The sequence below is a fragment of the Stylophora pistillata genome, chromosome 14 (assembly GCF_964205215.1).
Source record: "Stylophora pistillata chromosome 14, jaStyPist1.2, whole genome shotgun sequence".
Classification (NCBI taxonomy): domain Eukaryota; kingdom Metazoa; phylum Cnidaria; class Anthozoa; order Scleractinia; family Pocilloporidae; genus Stylophora; species Stylophora pistillata.
The window spans coordinates 8,975,669-8,981,985 of NC_142532.1; positions in this window are offsets into that span (position 1 = coordinate 8,975,669).

Here is a 6,317-nt window from a genome sequence, read left to right on the forward strand (position 1 = left end):
AAACTATTCACCAAGGACCATGGACTACGAACTACGGACTACGGATTGGGTGTAAGACCAGGGCTGAAAAGCCGACTTGTTCACACTCAGAGTTAGTTTCAATTTTAAGTTTTTTTCGCACAAGAGAGAAAATTGTCAAGTATGGAACGACCGCGATCAAAATCAATTAGTATAAACAAATCGCGTAACATTTTCAAAATATTAGTTTGTGGAGAAGTTGGAAGAACGGTTGCATGTTATCGGAAGGCCTCTGAACAAGAACAAACAAAGTGCCATTTCGTGATTATGGTTTCCAAGTGTTTCTGTCTAAGCTGTTGACCAGTAGAAAAACACGGTTCTACAGAATTATAGTCAACCCTTTATGGTAAAATCCTGGAAAAGTGTATTCCTAAATTGTGGATCGCATGCACATACTGTAATTTCGAGTGCGCAGGTTTTTTAATTTTGCAATATGGTGTTCGACTCGAGGCGAAAAGATGCACAATCTCAGTTATTTGCCTGTATAGTTACGAAAGACTGTTTATAGTAATGTATTCTCTAAAAAGATGTGCCGGTATATTTTGATTACTCCTCTAATTTACTTTTAAATTGTTCTTAATCTTTAAACGTCGATAGAACAAAATTTTTCTTTGGATGGAAGGTATAACTTATGAAAGAACTAAAACAATAAGAAATGCATGTGCCGTCACTGATTTTAGGTCCTGTCACGGGGGATCATTCTCGTCAAATTTTGATTCTGAAGGTTTCAAAACCTACCAAACACGAACGGGATATGAACACTTTACTCGATCAAAATTACCTTTCAAGATGTAAACAAAAATATTCTTTGAGTCCTTCTTTTGACGTAAAAGATCAAGAGATGGGTGTGGCAAAACTACTACAAGAACCTTTTGAACTTTAACTTACTTTGGGTATACTGACACCTTATAAGCCACCTTGGCAACAGTGGTAGGTGACTTGAATGGAGAAGTGGTTTATTAGAGGAAATGTAACCACAAAGAGTGATTATGGCCGTTTCAGTTGAAAGTCTCCCATTCAGATATGGCAATTGTCATCTATCACCACGTCGACATTCAGCCTTTCTTTTTGCAAAATTTCAAAGGCGTTGATAATCCCACGTAGTGGTCACAACTTAGCTTCTGCTCTTTATGAATAAATATTTCTTATTCGTTAGTTTAACATATAATACGCCCAATTATGGAACGCCAAGGGTGACAAAAATGTTGAAAGCTAAAATATAGGTTGTACCACTAAATATATGTTGTACTGTGTTATAAATGGTTTGAATATTGCTTATACATAGCTTACGTTGAGACAAATACAAAAATCTTCGGAACGAGACCGACGCGCGTGTCACGAGCCCACTTCGCGTTGTAAAGGCGACACCATAATGGACGCTGCCCACATTGGCGATTTTTTCGACAGAATTCCTGGCATTATCTCACAGGCCCGTCGACATCTTCACGACACTCAGCAAGAAGTAATCGAACGTATTCACAGGAGACTAGGGGACAGTCTTTTTTTTGGTGAACCTTCTCGCAAGTCGGGATCAAGTGCGATCGATGCGGACAGACAAGGTGATTTGTATTCTCTTATGGCAGCGGTGCGATCATTCTACGATGCATACTCAAGTAAAATAGCTGTGGACGATTCATGGGAGGATGGCCTAGCTGCAGTTTGTTATCAGCTTATAACGATTCGTAGTATTCGTGGAAGACCCAGGTTTGTTATCACTGGTCGTCAGCTTGGTGCGCTCCAATAAAGGCACTACAGTTGGAGGTCAATGGCAAGAACTTTGAGAGTGTCTTATCGCACTATTTTGAGACGCCGAGGTGAATTGGTTATGGCAATGGGTGAACGATTTAGTCGCGTTTTAGAGACGGAGTTAGACGAAATAGTGTCAAATATTTTGCTGAGAACACCACGACGCGCGTCGGTCTTCGGAACGAGACCGACGCGCGCGTCGGTCTCGTTCCAAAGATTTTCGAAAAAGCCTTGAAAATCGATATTTTCAACCTATATATAAGAGGCTGTACTTTCAAGTGACACATGTATATGTTGAACTTTACAACCTGTATTTGTCTCAACGTAAGCTATATATAAGCAATATTCAACCCATTTATTACACGGTACAACATATATTTAGTGATACAACCTATATTTTAGTTTTCAACATTTTTGTCACGCTTGGCGTTCCATACCCAATTATCAGTGCGAGCTGCTTAGTATTTTTCCGACCTCCGAAGCCTTCGGGACTCGGAACGAGGGAACGAGGAAAAATGCAAGCAATTAGTAAAATGTCCGCTATTATTTCATTTTTTAGTCTTTCGGCTTCTGGGTTTCGAAACTAGCACGATCTTATCTGAACATCGTACCGAAGACTAAAGGCGTGCAAAAGGGGATAACAAAAATTAATCCTTGTGGGCTACGAAGCTCGCTCTTGAGAAATCATTTCTAAAAACCGAAAAGAAACCAAACATCGCGCGGATTGTTTCTGTCTATATTTTTCCTTGTTCTACAGTCAAATACCGTCGCATTTTTGCGCGTTTCGTTGCCCAAATATGGTGGTTATAAAATAATAAAGAACTGTATCTGTTTTCGCCTTTTTGTGACGCGATGTTTGAAAAGGTAAAAACATTTCTGAAACCTTTCAAGCGTTAAAACGCTCCATATTAGTTTGTTTACTGTGGCTTGAAAACTCTAACACAAAGACAGCTGGAGATGCGGCTGCTAGAAGTACGAAAAAGACTAAAATACCCCGGCACATATCTCAAGTTTTGTGTAACCTGCATAAGTCTCTTTACACCAAAAGAACCACAGGTTCATCAGGTCTGTTATTGAAAACAACTAACCATCAAAACCAAACCTAGACACTCGACCTTTCTCTGTTCCTGCACCAACTTTCCATGATTCAAGTAAACATTGAAAAGGTGTAAACTTAGTTTCATCTGTTATTAGTTATAGGGTGACTTTGGTCAATTATTGCTATCACTGTCCTTATTATTATTATTATTATTATTATTATTATTATTATTATTATCATTATTATTATCTATTCAGCTGCTACTTATCTCTCTTTGACACAGGGCTCACTACAGACAGCACTAGCTTAATGACGTCCCAAAACCTTTCACAATGAGCCAACTCAAGAATTGCAGTCCTGAACAGTTTTTGGGGTTTCCTGTCTTTTCTTGAGATTATTTTTCCCCACTTTCAATCCACAGCTAGACTAGCAATAACGCCATTTTGTTCATAGATAAATGCTGAAATAATCATGATAATAATAATATAATGATGATAATAATAATGATTAGATCAATGGAAATAATCATAGGAATTATAACCATCAGGATAATGAACATTATTTCTATAGCTATTGTAAAAATTTTGATATTGTTATCATTATTATTATTATCATTATTATTGTTATCAATGTTATTATTATTTCCATCATGAATTATTAGAGATGCTTGGGAAAAAATAATCTAGTTCCCTCCAACTCATTATTCTTTCAGTTAAGTGAATTAAGACTTTTGTGAACAGTTACTGCTTTATTCTGTCGTTCCTGATGACCATAGGAATGGTGAAAGTCCACAGATATTATCCCTCCAAGAGTTTCTCCAGATGTTTTTTTTTCCTCTGAATTTGGTTACAACAGAATGAATGAATGAATCTTAGCCTTCTACAGACAAGTTTGTTCCTCTGAATGCAAAACACATTTTATCGTTTTTTAAAACAAACTTACAAAAACTGCCAAGAAACAGCTACTAAATTTATGGAAACATGACGAACAAGTCAACTAGACTGTGTACCACACATCATTGAAATCAAAGTATCACTTTAGGAACAAAATCGCAAGGTCAGTTTCCCATTTCTAGTGTCTGAGAAAAGATCAGGCCACCAGATTACTTCAAATTCTCTGGTTGCTCGTCCCTCTCAATTTCCAACAACCATTTTAGTTTACTGGGTGAGAATCGTGCTTGATTTCTTGCCCCATGCTCTTTCCTTGGCCGCCTGTAAAGCTTGTTGAGAGTTTAACAACTACTACTTGCAGCAACCTCCATATTCCCCAATAGCTTTTCTTTAACTCTAATGGTACAGAAATTTGATGACTCAGACCAGAAATAACATCATTCACTCTACCATCCCTGTAATAAAAAAACTTTGGATTTTTCCCTCCATACAAGGGGCCACAAATGCATTTTTTCCTCGCACTGCTTACTAAAGCATTCGGCATGCTTGCCAACAAAGCTTGGATGTATGTTTCAGGAACTTAGTATCTTTCAACTCGACACTATTTGCCTGAAACCAAAATAATAATTACGAAAGTTAAGAGATTATTTACTTCTGGAGTGAAATGTACTAAATGATTTGCCCTTTCAAACATAAACCTGAGTTATCAGGTTTTTTCAATCACAAAATTACACGCCGGGTTATTAGTATTCCTTGGAGACCTTCCTATATTATCATAAATATCTAAGACAAGCAGATCTTTTAGCTAGGCAATCTATGTTAAAAATCGCGCTGTACAGCACTTAGAATTATTTTCCTCACTCATTATTTTTCTCACACTGCAACTTCGCGTAGTACGCAATTATTACTACGTAGTCATATCTGGTGTCCAATTGGGAGAAGAGCTTGTTATTATTTTTGTTTTAGAGGTGAATTGCGATTTCTTGTATGCCCCCTATTTCGTCGAAGAAAAGCTCGAACAAATACCGAAAGTAATGAGTAAGTCACTATGAACAACTAGTGCAAAGTGACAGCACTATCGAGCCAAACTGAGAAGTGTCCTTTAATGATTTTTAACATGAACCACCAATTCTTACTATTTGTAATTTCTGCGTTTTAATAGACTTTGACGTGTTTTTGAGAAGATATTAAATCGGTTAGCGCTGTTTTGGTGGAAGCGCCTCACAAGACGCTGGTTTAACTAAAACCATGTTGGGCGACGTTGCATTTTGACTGCACAACCCGCAGTTAAATTTAATTTTAACAGCTATTCGAGTCTGTGAAGAACGGAAAAGAACAAAATTACATACCATCGGCTTTTGGATGCAGAGACAGATTAAAACTTTCTACAATGCCACTTATCCATTGCTTGTTACTGATAGACCTTGTCCTTACTCTTGCGTGAGGCCGTGCGATCTGTTGTCCATTGTAGAACTTGGCAAACGTAGGGCACTCTGCCTCGAGCGCAACAATTTGATCTTTCGATTCTCTATCTCAGTAGCGCAGTTGTTGCGTTGAACATGGACGAATAATACATCGCAGCGTGTCTTGTAGACAGCTAGAGATGCTTAGGATAAGCGCTGAATATGGACGAGCGTTAAAGCCGCTACTGAAAAAGCACAATCGACCGTTTTCATTGAAAGGAGGTCTTTCACACAGCTGTCAGAATTTAAAGAGAGGAACAACGGCGATCTCGCTCACCTAAGTAGCGAAGTACGCCACGAGCGGCGACGATGATCAAACACCTGGAAGATCACCGTGGTGTCCCTCTACTCTTTGGTATCATAACCAAGAGCGAGCCCTTTCGACTTGTCACTAAGTTTTACGGTTTATAAAACAAAGGCCCCGCTCTACACAAAGCCTTAAAGGAAGAAACACTGGAAAAGCTTACTTAGCTTGGAATTATAAACATTTATAAAAATTTCCTTTCTTAAAAATCGAAGATTTTCATGGTTTCCGTGACTTCGTATTTTTCCAAATTTCCTCTTTTGCATGTTATGCTGTTTTGCATTTTCTTCAACGTATAATTTAGTTCAGCTTCGATCATTTATCATCCTTAGAAGAAAATATTGTGATCTTTACGTTTAACTGTAAATTGCTTTGGCTTGCATTGTGCCCGTAAAAGGAGCGTTAAAGTAAACATGACTTGATTCCACGCGAGGGTTTTACCTGGAAAAATGCCTGCACACGAGTGACACCGATATTACCGCGTGTCCCTTTCTGGAAAACATTCTTGTTATGACAAGAAAGGTCAGCTTAAGGGTATTGGGTTACCCAAATTATGCAATTTTGACGCAGAAAAGTGCCAAAAAGTAATTTCAGAAACTTCATCCGCAACACCTTGAACGTGCTGTGGGCGCGAACTGAGATCTTCTCTTACAGTTAATAATTGCCAGGCGGATCTCAGATCCAGCTTAGCCTAAATGTTTTTGGTGGCCAAAGCTCGTCATGTGATGGTGTGACAGAGAAAACTGACAATTCTCCCCCCTGACCCGTTTGACTCAAAGCTTTTGAACAATCAAACATCCAAATGGGGCCGAGTCGGGTCGACGCAAAGGTGCAATATGCAAAATAGAGTGGTAGTG